Here is a 15,361-nt window from a genome sequence, read left to right on the forward strand (position 1 = left end):
ATCGTTAAAATAGTCCAAGTGACTACAGTAGCTCAATCTTAAGTTTATCAAGCGACGAGAATACTTTTTGTGCGCAAAAACAAACAAAAATAACGACTTTATTTCAACTATTCATTTCCTTCTCTGAAAATTCATTCTATTCATTTTCTTCTCCCCGTCACGTGACCCCTAGCCGCGTGTCAGCCATTTTAATGACATACATCCGTCAGCTAGTCAGTCGAGTGGCAATGGATCTATTAGGGGTTGGCCACCCCTAATAATAGATCCATTGCCGTGGGTAATATATATTATTAGTAGATTATTATACTAATAATATAATTACATAAAAACGTTTTGACATTGGGCTACAGTGTGTTAGGTAAATGCATTTACCAGTAACGTTACTGACTCTGAAGCTAACTGAGCAGTTCCAAGGCTCTTTTCTCTACTCTTTACTTCTACTTTAATACTGTTTCTAACTAATGTTAGTAGGTTTTTTTTCACTGCTACAAAAAAACGTAAAAAAATGTAGTCAACCCATACACCGTTAGAACCGTGAAAAAAATACACAATAGTTCTAGCATAAAGGGCGACAGCTAAACGTTTGATTAACAAATAATTTTCGGTTTTAAAATAAACAAAAAAAAATATATATATATATATATATATATATATATTGAAAAATTGGGAGCCTGATGTGTCCGGCTAAGACAAGCTTATGTTATGCTGAATGGTAGTGCACACAAACATTGTGGATTTCTATGCCAACATTGGATTTATAACATTTGATCCCGAACTCCGAGAAATCATTCATTAGCCTTCGAGGGGACAACTTACTTGATCCAAAATGAAGACTGCAAAGCTCTGTTCAGTTCGACGGTGTTGAGTTGGAAGCCAAACAGTAACACCGCCATCAGCGTTTTTTCTGTTTATTGCCGCCAACCACTTGTTTCTCCGTTTTGTTTCTTTTGGGATACGGTATAAAGATATTCCTTTTGTATGATCACGTATCTGATCGCATCCAACTGCACAGCATCGCTCGGGCATGATAGAAATATTTCGCAACGAGCTGTATTATCTTCTTCTTCTTCTTTTGGTTTTATGGCAGGTTGTGCACCAACTTTAAAGGTGCATACCGCCACCTACTGTGATGGAGTGTGAAAAGAATGAACTAACTTCTCCTATATCCTATTATATAACCCACTATTCTTAATAAATCTCATGACTGCATTTATTTGTTTTCCTGAATTTGGACCATCATTTAATAAGTTGGTTATAGTGAATTCCTGGCACCCTACTGCTTGCAATTCTTCCTTAAGAATCCTCCTTTCTTTATTATAAGCCTTACATTTCTTCAACACATGTCCTACTGTCTCCTCTATTGAACATACTTCACATAAACCTGTGTTATGCTTCCCTATAATGTGTAAAGTATGATTTAGATTTGAATGACCTGTTCTTAAATGTGTGAAAATAACTTGTTCTCTTCTACTGAAGTTGTGGATTATATTGCCTCTCTTTATGTTCTTTTGAACCTTATAATAATGCCGACCTGTATGACACGAGTCCCAAATTGTCTGCCATTTCTTATTGCATGCTTCTAAAATAAAATGTTTTCCTTCAGCTCTACTGAGTGAAGTGTTTATATTTGGTTCTTTCATTTTTAATGATTCTTTGGCTATTTTGTCTGCTTCTTCATTACCTTGAATACCTACGTGTGCTGGAACCCACATAAATCGAATTATTATTCCCACCTGTCGTAAACTGTATAACCTGATCAGGATTTCTGTTAAAATGTCAGTTCTCTTTGTTTCCAATGATTGTAAACTCCCAAGAACTGCCATTGAGTCAGAGCATATTATTACCTTATCAGGTCTAACTTCGAAAAACCAACTCTAGTGCCATTAGAATAGCAGTCATCTCAGCTGTATATACTGATGTGCCGTCTGTTATCCTTCCAGCCTTCCTCACCTTAAACTCTGGAACATAGAATGCAGTCCCTGTCCTTCCAGTCTCTATACTCTTCGAACCATCTGTATATATTTGAAGAAATGAGTAGTATGATTTCCCTTTCGAGGGAACTCGGACTGCGTCGAACGACACTTTGGGGGAACGCCCCTCAGCGTAGCGCCTCTGAAGTATGAATGAAACTGAGCCAATCTCTGATTGGTGCTGCGTAATGACATAATGAGTGACGGCATACAAGCGGAAGCTATAAAGGACGCCGGCACACATGAGATGTCAGCTTTCTGTTCGTCAGCAAGCGCTCTCTGTTTGACTTGTCTGTCTTATTTGGTGTTGTTTGTCACAAGCATTTACACAATATATATATATATATTATGGCGAGCCAAGCGAGTTTCATTAGGTGTGTGCATCCCTGCCCTCGCTATATCACGGGTGGGGACACGCATCGTTTGTGCACTCATTGTTTGGGAATGCAGCACGCGTGGGTAGCTCTCGAGGGGGCTGCTTGCGAGGATTGTGAAAGGCTTCCAATCCGTGTGCTGCGTTCCCGCCTGGCCATTTTTAATGAGGATGGACAGGCTCGCGAGCCTCGTGGTGCGGGACCCGCGTTTGCTGAGGCGGCGCTACAACGCTCTTCATGGGGCTCGCAAATGGATCTGACAGGGGATCTCGAGACTGCTGAGGCACATTCTCGGGATTCCTCTGTCAGTTCTGATGTTCTTCCGCGCGAGTGGAGGACCCGATGTTTGAGCTGTCTGCTTCCGAGGAAGTAGACGTGCTCAGCATCGAGGGTGGGGATTTTGGGGATGACTCGCCACCCCATGTCCCCGCATATGAGGAGCTGGTAGAGGTTGTCTCTCGTGCTGTGGCCCGTCTCAATATTAGTTGGCCACATGAGAGGCAGAAAGCGCTCGTAAAGAAAAGCAAATTAGACGAGCGTTTCCTACAGCACAGAGAGCAACCTCAACACCGGGGCTTGCCTTTCTTTCCCGATTTACACAACATTCCTCGCGCGTGTCCAACCCCCCTGTCCTGAATTATAGTAATATTTTGGGGGCGCGAGAGAAAGGTTATGGGACGATGCCGAAGGTGGAACAACCATTAGCCACCTATTTATCTCCTGAATCGGCATCCTCCCTAAAAGCCCCGGTGCTGCCCACTAAGCCATGTAGGGATACATCTTCCTTGGTGGGCAAGGCATATATGGCTGCGGGTCGGGCTGGTGCTTGTTTACACACGATGGCAGTGTTACAAGCTTACCAGGCCGACCTTCTGAAGGATATGGATGAGGGCGAGGGACCAACTCCAGATGATGTAGCTGAGTTGAGGAAGGCTGCAGATTTATCTCTCCGAGTCACCAAGGAGACGGCCCGTGCCATCGGCCGCTCCATGGCAGCTTTGGTGGTCTCGGAGAGACATTTATGGTTAAATCTGTCGGGGATCAAGGATAAAGACAGGGCTTTTCTCCTTGATGCCCCGATTTCACCTTCTGGCCTGTTCGGCGACGCCGTTAATACAGTCGTCGACAGGTTTCAGGAGGTGAAAAAGCAATCTGCAGCCTTCAAGCAGTACCTCCCTCGCCGCCCCAGATCCAAGAAGCCTGCCCCCAGTGGGCAGCCGCAGCCAGCCACCAGCTCCTCCGCCTACAGACAGGCGCAGAAGGAGAGCGTTTCGTCTAGAGCCCCTCCTCAAACAGCCTGGGGGCATAGACGATGCTCTCAGGCGAAGCCTCAGCAGCAGGAGGGCGACCTGAGGGCCGTCCTGCAGGCTAAAAAAGCTTCGTCCAAGAGGTCCTAGCCAGCCTAGGTCCTCTGCGGGCAGCCCCACCTGTGGTGGAGCGATCGAGGTCGCCTCCTCCGCGGAGCCCGCAGGAAATCGATGTCGACTTCCCGCCGCCAAGTGCGCTTCAGGACGCATCGGTTTTCAGCGAACGCGCGCTGCACTGTCCGCCCCACAGGCTTGCGGCCAGGCAGCAATCGCGTCCGCCCATCGAGAATCGTTTTCGGTCGAACCCTGCCGGAGATCCGCTTCAGGGGGTCGAGGACGAATCCCGATTGGTACCCGAAGCCAGGCTCGAGAGCCTGGTTCCTTTGGTAAAATATTTCAACGCATGGAAAAATCTTACGTATATTTCGCCTTGGGCCCTACGCACCATTCAAAAGGTGTACAGGCTGCAGTTCGGTTTACGCCCACCAAGGTTCAAAGGGGTGGTCTGGACTGCAGTCGACCCAGTGCAGGGTCGGTATTGGAACAGGAAGTAAACTCCCTGCTGGTAAAGGAGGCAATAGAACGTATTCCTACACCGGAAAAGGGAGTCCGGGTTTTACAGCCGCTACTTTATAGTTCCCAAAAAGGATGGGGGGTTGCGTCCAATAATAGATCTCAGACACTTGAATCGTTCTCTGAGGAGATTCAGGTTCAAGATGCTCACTATTCCCATCATCATGAGTCAAATTCAACCCGAGGATTGGTTTGTCACGATAGATCTAAAGGTAGCATACTTCCACATATCCATCCTTCCATCTCACAGGAAGTTCCTGAGGTTCGCTTTCGGGGGCGTAGCGTACCAATATCGGGTTCTTCCGTTCGGCCTAGCTCTCTCCCCACGCACATTTACCAAATGTATGGATGCATTTCTAGCACCCCTGAGGCTCCAGGGCATCAGGGTACTCAATTATATCGACGACTGGCTGATTCTGTCTCAGTCACAAGATTTCTGGGAGTGGTGTGGGACTCGGTCACGATGCGGGCAGGATTGTCTCCTGTACGAATCGAGTCAATTCTGGCTATAGTGTCCAGGATAAAGCTAGGCCAAGCCATTACTGTGAAACATTTTCAAAGAGTGTTGGGGCTCATGGCAGCAGCGTCCAACATTATTCCATTTGGCCTGCTGCACATGAGGGCCCTCCAGTGGTGGTTGAAAACCAAGGGGTTCTCCCCGAGAGGGAACCCGTTCCGCATGATCAGGGTTACGCGCAGATGCCTTCGTTCCCTATCTATGCGGAAAAAAGCTTGGTTTCTGTCCCAAGGTCCAGTGTTGGGAGCGTCATGTCGCCGGAAAACCGTTTCGACAGACGCCTCCCTCACGGGCTGGGGCGCGGTCATGGACGGCCGCTTTACAACAGGTCTATGGCAGGACCATCATTCCTCCTGGCACATAAACTGCCTGGAGATGTTGGCGGTGTTCCGAGCTCTGAGGAGCTTCCTGCCAGACCTCAAGGGTCATCATGTCCTTGTGAGGTCAGACAATATGTCGGTAGTGGCCTATATAAACCATCAGGGTGGTCTGAGGTCTCGCCCTCTATGCAGACTGGCGCATCAGATCCTCCTGTGGTCACAGGGGAAACTGTTATCTCTAAGAGCAACATACATCCCAGGGAGTCAAAATCAGGGAGCAGACATCCTGTCGAGACAGGGGCTGAGGCCCGGGGAATGGAGACTCCACCCCGAGGTGGTCGAGTCAATATCTCAGAGGTTCGGCCCAGTGGAAGTGGACCTATTCGTGTCTTGAGAGACGACCCACTGTCCACTGTGGTTTTCCCTGACTCATCCAGCCCCGCTGGGGTTGGATGCCATGGTGCAGACGTGGCCGAGGCTGCGTCTGTATGCATTTCCCCCGATCGCTCTGCTCCCGGGAGTTCTAGAGAGGGTCCGTCGCGACGGGATCAGCCTACTGCTGGTAGCCCCGTTGTGGCCGGCCCGAGTATGGTTCTCAGACATTATATCGCTCCTAGACGGCCCTCCGTGGGAGATTCCCCTCAGGAGGGACCTGCTGACACAGGCAGAGGAATAAGGGTTCCTTCTCAGGGAACAAGGGTTACAGTCGTAACCCGAGGACGTTTTTAATATACTCATTAACATATTTGTTTATACTATCCACTTTGTCGATTTCTCTTCTGTTCTTGTGTAGTTTTACATCAATGTCAGGTTGATCTAGTATCCAAGGTGGAATTGGGGATATTACTACTATTGGTGCAAATGATTTCGATTCTAGACCATGTTCATTAACCCACCCTTTTATTTCCCATGCAAAGCCTTTACCTGTTGCATTTAAAATTTCCCAGCAATCATGCAGTACATCCCTTACAGGATGATTATCTCTTTGTCCCTGTAAATTTATCCAGTATGCCATAGCCAATTTTTGTCGTCTTATGAATAATGGCATTTCCGATGATTCTACTTGTAACGCTGCAATGGGTGTGGTATTAACTGCTCCTAAAATGATTCTTAATGCTTTAGCTTGCATGACATCTAGTTTCTTTAACATAGTTGATGATGCTGACTCATAAACAATGCATCCATAATCTAATGTTGATCGCATAAGACCAATATAAATGCTCTTTAATGACTGTCTGTCAGCACCCCAATCTTGTCGTGCTACTGCTCTCATTAAATTTAAAACTTTACCACATTTCTTTAATATTTTTTCTATATGGTCCTTCCAGATTAATTTATCATCAAACCACAGTCCTAGATACTTAAATGTTGACACTTTCTCTAATGAAGACCCATATAATTTTAACATTTTATTCTCTTTAATTTTCTTCCTCTTAAATATCTGGTAACATGTTTTAGATATTGAGAATTTGAAACCCCATTCTAATGACCATTTTCCAACAACTTCTATAGCTTCTTGGATTTTATCCATATTATAAGATATATTCCTTCCTCTTTTCCACATTATTCCATCGTCTGCATATAAGCCAATGTTAATTCCCGGGGCTACTTTTCCAAAAATATCGTTAATCATAATATTAAATAATATAGGACTAATCACACTTCCTTGAGGCGTTCCATTTTCCACCCTTATAGTTTGAGATACTTCAATACCCACTTGAACTTGAATTGTTGTGTCAAATAAAAAACTTAAAACCCAATTAAACATTCTTCCTTCTATTCCAATTCTCTTCATTTTAATAAGTACTCCCTCCATAACATGTCATACGCCTTTTCCATATCAAAGTAAACTGCCACTAATCCCTCTTTTACTGCTATAGCTTTCTTTACATCGGTTCCCAGCTTTACTAATGCATCTAATGTTGATCGACCTTTCCTAAAACCATGTTGATTAGGGGCTAACGCTCCCTTACTCTCAAGTACATAAATTAGCCTATTTACAATTTTTTTTTTTCCATCAACTTGCATAAATTTTATGTAAGCACAATTGGTCTGTAATTCCCTGCTATCGATGCATCTTTGCCTGGTTTAGCTATTGGAATTATTATTGCATGTTTCCATGACTTTGGCATTCTTCCTTCTACCCATATCTTATTATATAAGTCCAATACTACTTTTAGAATTCTGTCATTTGCATATTTGAGCATAATATAATAAATGCCATCTTGTCCAGGAGCTGTTCGTTTTATCCTGTGTAATACCCTTTTAAGTTCCCATATTTCAAAGTCAGCATCTAATGCTCCTTTTCCATCAGGTCTTTTAATATATATGTCTTGATGTTGTTTCAAAATTTCCTGTCTTTTCATTCTATAATTCTCATCTAGATTTTCTTTACTATGTGCTTTCTGAAAGGTTTTAAGTAATAATTCTGCCTTGTCTTTTTCTGTAATAGCTGTCCTTCTTTCTCCTGTGATTACTGGCATATTTCTGGTTTTATATATTCCAATCATCTTCTTTAACATATTCCATACCTCTCCTAATTCAGTTTCCTTCCCTATGGAATCACAATATTCTCTCCAGTATTTCTTTTTTGCATGTTTAATTGTCCTTCTAGCCTTTGCTCTTTCCCTCTGATATTCTATTACTGCTTCAGGTGTCAATGTTCTTTTCAGCATTTTAAATGCTTTATTCCTGTTTTTAATTGAATTATTGCATTCATCGTTCCACCATGGAACAGCTTTCTTCCTCCTATTTCCTTCAACTTTTGGTATACTTTCTTCTGCCGCTTTGACCAAACTCAAACTTATTTTCTCTGTACATTTATCAATATCATCCTCTGTACTATAACTCATTAATTCTAACTCACATATTTTATTATACTTCTCCCAATCAGCTTTCTCAAACTTCCATCTATGTTGTTTTATCATCATATTCCTTTGCATTTCTAATCCTACCATGCAAAATATTGGAAAATGGTCACTCCCAACCGATGACTGCTCTAACACATCCCATTGACATTTCACTGCTATTGATGCTGAAACTATTGTTAGATCTACGCACGATTTAATTTGTTTCCTGATGTCGAACCTTGTCCCACTACCATCATTTAAACATACCATTAAATTGTCCTCCATATATTCTTCCACCACTGTGCCATTTTTATCTGAGTGTGGACTTCCCCATACCACACTATGTACATTAAAGTCCCCGCACCATATCACTATACCTTCTTCTTTACTCCAAATATTATTTAATTCCATTAACGATATTTGTTCACATGGATTGTAATAGTTTATTATTGTTACTTTTCCTAATGATGTCCACAATTCCACCTTAATGCATTCATATTGTGTTTCTACCTTTACTTCCCTATAAGTCACCCCATTCTTTATAAATGTTGCACACCCTCCACCTGTTGCTCTTGATCTATCTTTTCTAATGGATAAATACCCTGGAATAACGAAGTCTAAGTGTGGTTTAAGCCATGTTTCCTGAATGCATATTAAATCAGGAAGTTCTAGTTCCATTCGCAGTCAGACTCCTAGCATTCCATTGTACTATCCTACATGTCATATTATTTGTTTAACCTTAGTCTGTCTGGGGTTTCCTGAGAGCTTGCATTACTCTCAGATTGCCCCAGAAGGCTCTGAATTTTCTCAACTGATACTTCATTTATACCCAGCTGACGGGCTGCTGCAGATATAATGATTTTCAATTTCTCTGTTCTCTTGTTTGTTTGTGCAGTACAGTTGATTACTTCAGCAATAAATGCAATGAAGCTTACTTTGCTAATCATAAGCATACTTGCATCTACATTTGGATTATACCCCTCTGTCCCCTGTCTGTTGTTTCAATTGCATTAGACCTTCCATGAGTCATCCTATTTCCTTGCTCATGTTGAACCTTCATTACTGCATGTGCATATGAAACATTATGCTCTGTTTTGTACTTATTTGCTTCCACAGCTTGTTTTTGTGCTATACATCCTAAATATGCTGCACTATGAGGACCTCCACAGTTGCAACACTTAGGTTCAACTAGATCCCCACATTCTCCATAACCATGTTCACCTCCACATTTACAGCATCGCTTCTTTCCTTTGCATACCTCCGATACATGGCCTAATCTTTGGCAATTGAAACATCTCATTGCAGGTTTTATAAAAGTTCTTACTGGGTAGCACACATATCCCATTTTAACATTTTCTGGTAGCAGTTTCCCATTTACTGTTATCATAACTGTTGTACTTAACTCTCTTTTTCCGTTTCTGTTTGATGTCAATCTTTTCACATCTATTACCTTTTCACTCATTAACTGATTCTTTAATATCTCATCTGTTAAAGACATTGGAACTCCAGTAATCACTCCTTTGATGCCATTCACCTCGCTAGGCACATGACATTTAACTCCTGCTCCTCCAAACTCCTTCATTTTGGTCAACATATCTTGTTGTTTTTTGTTCATACAAATTACAATCACCCGATTATTGGTTAAGTATCTGGCTTATTTTATTTCTCCAACAGTTTTCCTAAGTATCTTTGTTAATCGCATAAGATTACTCATTTCACCAATTGTCTCAAACATCAAGATAACTTTATACTCATCCTCCTTCCTCATCGTTTTACTCCTCCCATCTCCTCCTCCAGTGATCTCCTCAGAGTTTGATCCTCTATCTTTGCGTTTCTGAGACATCTGCTCAACCCATTCATCAGAATTCATGATGTTTGAATCATCCTCTTCATCTAAATTACCCCCTTCATTCTCTTCACTCACACCACAGCTGTCGCTTAACCTTCCATGCTGTCTTTACTTAGCACCGCGTGCTGAGATGCAAGACACGGTACACGCCATTTTCCTCCTACCGACGCTCCGAGTCAATCCGTCCCCGAGCTGTATTATCTTCTTCTTCTTCTTCTTTTCTATCATGGCGGATTGCAAGCAACTTAAGGTGCATACCGCCACCTACTGTTCATGAGTGTGTAGCAACATTGTTTTACATCTATTAAATTCTATTTTTTTATTTTGTATTCTGAAGATAAATAAATAATGCTTTCCTTAATCTATAAATATCTTTTATATTTCCTTTATTTCCCAATAATCCTTTAAGACTCCATTCTTGGCCTGTCCTTTCAACTACTCTTCTCAATTTCTCCCTTTCATGTTCATATGTTTTACAGTTCATCAATACATGTTCTATATTTTCTATCTCTCTACATCCTTCACATTTATCATTATTTTTCCTCCCTATTAAATATAAATTGTCATTTAAATAAGTATGACCTACTCTTAATCTGATCATTATTATTTCTTCCCTTCGGTTTCTCTCATTAATATTTCTCTTTACTACTGACTTTTGTACTTTATATAATCTTCTTCCTTTTTTATCTTCATTCCACCTTTTTTGCCAATTTTCAATTTCTTTCCTCTTAATAAATGATTTTCCTTCCCCTTTCCCTAAAGGAATTGTAATTGCTATTGCCTCCTCTAAAGCCCTTTTTGCTAATTTGTCTGCCTTTTCATTTCCCTTTACCCCTTCATGTGCTGGTACCCAACAAAACCAAATATCAATGCCGCCCCTGTATAATCTAAATAAACTGTGCTGAATTTCTAATACTAAATCTTTCCTATTATTTCCTTCTCCCTGAATACTTTCTAAAGCTGCTTTGGAATCCGTGCATATCACCACCCTATCTGGTCTAACCTCCTCAACCCATTGTAAACTCAATATAACTGCCACCATCTCTGCTGTGAAAACTGATAGTTGATCTGACATTCTTTTAGAAATGTGTATTTTGAACTCAGGAATATATATTCCCATTCCCACACACCCTTTTAAATTCTTAGACCCATCTGAATATATTTTAAGGTAATTATAATAAGAGTTTCTTAAATATATATCAGTCTGTATCCCTATTTCGTTTAAATTCCATTCATTTTTCATTTTAAGAAGTCTCATGTCTACATTTATCTCAGGAAATAACCATGGAGGAACAACACTAATTGGATTACATTGTGCTATTTCCTTATCCTCTAATCCAAACTCTTTAATCAATTTGCTTATAACCCATCCAAATCCATTACCATGGAACTTTGAATATTCCCAACAAGTTTTTAGAATTGTTGAAGTTACATTTTCATCCATACTACTTTTAATTTTCATCCAATATACTAAACCTAATTTCATTCTTCTCATTTCCAGTGGAATTTCTCCAGTCTCTACTAAAAGAGCATTGATAGGTGTTGTTTTCACTGCTCCTGTACATATACGTAAAGCTCTACTCTGTAATCTATCTATCCTTTGTAGTGTTGTTTTAGCTGCTGCTCCATAAATAAAACTGCCATAATCTATTATTGATCTCATAAGAGCCCTGTATATGTTTAATAATGACTGTCTATCTGCACCCCAGTTATTTCCAGCCACAGCCTTTAAGAGATTTATAACTTTCTTACATTTAGTTGCCAAGTTATCTATATGCGTTTTCCATGTATAAGAGCTATCTAACCATAGTCCTAGGTATTTAAATTCTGTAACCCTTTCCAACGTCTGTCCATATAATGTCATTGTTCCTATATCAATATTTCTCTTATTTGTGAATACCATAAAACAAGACTTGTTTGCTGATAATTTAAAACCCCATTCATAAGACCATTTTTCTACTTTATTAATTGCTTTCTTAATATTTCCTACTACATGTTTTATATTCTTTCCTCTCATCCATATGGCCCCATCATCTGCAAATAATGCAGATTTAATACATTTGTCAGTATCTGAAAAGATGTCATTAATCATGATATTAAATAAAATTGGGCTTATTACACTACCTTGAGGTATTCCATTTTCCACATTGAATTCTTTTGAATAATCGTTCCCCATCTTCACCCTTATTTTTCTATCCATCAAAAAATTTGCTATCCAATTATACATCCTCCCACCTATTCCCATCTGCTTTATTTTTATAAGTAACCCTTCTCTCCATAATGAATCATATGCTTTTTCTATATCAAAAAATACTACAACCATTATCTCCTTCATTTTTAACGCTTTCTCTATATCATTACTGACTCTAATTAATGCATCCATTGTTGATCTCCCTATTCTAAATCCACACTGGTATCCATTAATTAATTTCTTATGTTCAAGAACAAACCCTAATCTACTGACCACTATTTTCTCCATCCATTTACTTAAATGAGAAGTTAAAGCTATTGGTCTGTAATTATTTGGACTGATTGGATCTTTCCCTGGTTTATTAAATGGTAAAATTGTTGCCCTTTTCCAACTATTTGGTATTGTACCTTCTTTCCATATTTTATTGAATAATTTTAATATTAATTCCAATGTAACTTCCGGTATCTGCCGAAACATAGCATAGCATAATTGGTCCTCCCCTGGAGCTGAATATCCTGTCCCTTTCAATACTGTTTTAATTTCTTTCACAGTTATATTCATGTCTAATGTTGATGTACATTTTTTACATTTTCCCAATATATTTTTATGCTTTCCAAGTTTTTGTAGCTTCTGCCTTCTATGAATGTCTGTTAGATGATCACCATTATGAACTGCAGCAAATGTCTCGCCTAATAAATCTGCCTTTTCTTTATTTAAAACTACTATCTCCTGTTCTCTAGCTAAAGCTGGTATTTTAACATCATCCCTTTTCCCCGTCATTTTCCTAAACATTGACCAAACATTCTTTAATTTTATTTCTGAACCTATTGAGGAACAATACTCTCTCCATGTTTTCTTTTTTGCTTCCTTAATAGTTTTACGAACCATTGCTCTTTTCCTTTTATATTCAATAAGATTTTCGGTTGTTAAATTTTTCTGTAATATTTTAAATGCCTTATTACGCTCCTTAACCACTTTGCTACATTCATCATTCCACCAAGGCACTACCTTTTTCTTACCTTTTATGATTTTTTTCCTTGGTATGCTATAACTTGCTGCATTTAAAATATGTTCTGTTATCTCCCTTGCACACTCTTCAATGTTGCCTTTTAAGGTAACCATATGACTGGTTTCCTCACATTTAATTTTAAAATTTTGCCAATTAGCTTTATTAAAGCACCATCTTGTTAATATAAAATCTTCTTGCCTGTTTATATTGTCATCAATTATTGTACTTACTGGAAAATGATCACTTCCTATTGTAGACTCCCAGTTGACATCCCATTTACATGAACTAACCAGACAATCAGATATTAATGTGATATCAAGACATGAAACTGTATTTTTATGTATATTTACTCTTGTACCTTTTCCATTATTAAGACAAACTAATGACCTTTCATCCATTATTTCTTCCACTATGCTACCATTATGATCTGTCTTCCTGCTACCCCAAAGACTATTGTGGGCATTAAAATCACCACACCATATTTCTCTTCTATGTATTTTCCCCGCCATCTCCCTAAATATATCACTTTCAAGATTTTTACATGGATTATAATAATTAATAATTTTAATATTTCCATATTTTCTTACATTAAATATTTCTATAATAACACATTCTAATTCTTTATTCATGAGATTTTTCTCATAAGCTATTCCATCTTTAATAAAAATAGCACATCCTCCTCCACTACCATTACTTCTATCCTGTCTTTCTACCCTATATCCAGGAATCTTAAATTCTAAATTAGGTTTTAACCATGTTTCTTGAACGCATATTATATCTGGAATTATTTCTAATTCATAAACAAACTTTTTAAATTCTTGTCCATTGGCAATTAAACTTCTGGCATTCCATTGAAGTATGTGTAAAACCATGATAACAGCTATGATCCTAATCCTGAACATTCTCTATTATTTCAGTGGTACTCAGAATGGAATGGATCTGTTCTGCTTGAATTTCTTTCATATCTAAAAACCTTCCAGCTGCTGTTACAACTGCTTTGATTTTGTCACTTTTCTTCTTCATTTGTACTGTGATATTAACAATATGACACATGAATGCTACAAAGTTTTCTTTTTTCACCACCATTGTATTTTCATCCACTTTACATTTATGCAAACATGTGTTTTGACTATTTGTTGTTGGTACCAAGGTTTGTCTTTGATAAATCTGCCTTTGCTTTGTATTCCCAGCCGAGTTTCTTTGACCTGCTTCTCCCAACCTCATTCCTCCTGTGCTATCTTTCCTCACTCTTTTTAAAGCTTCAGCATATGAAACTCTTTCTGTTATTTTGATTCTTTGCGCTTCTCTGGCTTCCCTTTGTACAACACATCCACCATATGCTGCGCTGTGTTCTCCTCCGCAATTACAACACTTAACCTTAGCATCTTTATCACATTTACCAAATTCATGCGGTCCTCCGCATCGTGCACATCTAGCTTTTCCTTTACATTCCTTTGCAATGTGTCCCATTCTTTGGCAAATAAAACATCTGAGGGGTTTAGGAATGTAGTCTCTGACTCTGTAATTCATATATCCTAGCTGGATATTTTCTGGCATGGTATTTTCGAATTGAAGAATCACTGCCATTGTATCTTTAAGTTCCCCATCTCTTTTACTTTTAATCCTGATGGCGTCTGTTATTTTCCCTCCTCTAATTTCTTTTTTCACATCCTCCATTGTCATTTCAATTGGAACTCCTGATATTACTCCCCTCAACCTTGCTATAGCTCCTGGAACATATGCTTTAATCCTTTCCCCCATCAAGGTTTTCATTTTGAGTATCTTCTGCTGTTGTGATTCACTGACAGCATGAATTAGCACTTTTCTGTTGTTCATGATTCTAGCCATTTTGATTTTCCCTATTTCTTCCTCTATTGCTTTAGTCAGCTTTATCGGGTGAATAAATCCACCCTCCTCCTTAAATTCCACCATTAATTTATATTCCTCTTCCATGTTTAAGTCATCATTTTCTCGTGAACTCGCCCGTTCGTTTGTTTTTGTCCTTTTGCTAACTTCTGCTCTTGTCTCGCTCTCTTCCGACCAACTTTTTGCCCTTTCTTGTCTCTTCCTCATCATTCTTTTCATTCGTGATGATCTTGAAATCATCCACTCCATCTCATCATTACCACTATTTCCTCCTGATGTAGAAGCCATGTTGCTACATTCAATGAACAGTTTATGCAATCCGCCAAATTCAAATCAAATCCTACCGCCTACGATTCAAACTCCTTCAGTCAGTGCGGGAATACAGAGAACCTCCCGGATATGACGTTGTCCAACCCACATCCCCGAGCTGTATTATCACCGGCGGTATAGCATTTTCTATTCTGTCAAGATGGCAGCTCCAAATGGCGTGACGTCACGCGGACGTCCCTATAGGCTAAACAGAAAATAATGTTAAA

This window comes from Siphateles boraxobius, unplaced genomic scaffold (genome assembly GCF_051911475.1).
Source record: "Siphateles boraxobius isolate OS27281-9 unplaced genomic scaffold, OSU_SipBor_1 49, whole genome shotgun sequence".
In the NCBI taxonomy this organism is placed as follows: domain Eukaryota; kingdom Metazoa; phylum Chordata; class Actinopteri; order Cypriniformes; family Leuciscidae; genus Siphateles; species Siphateles boraxobius.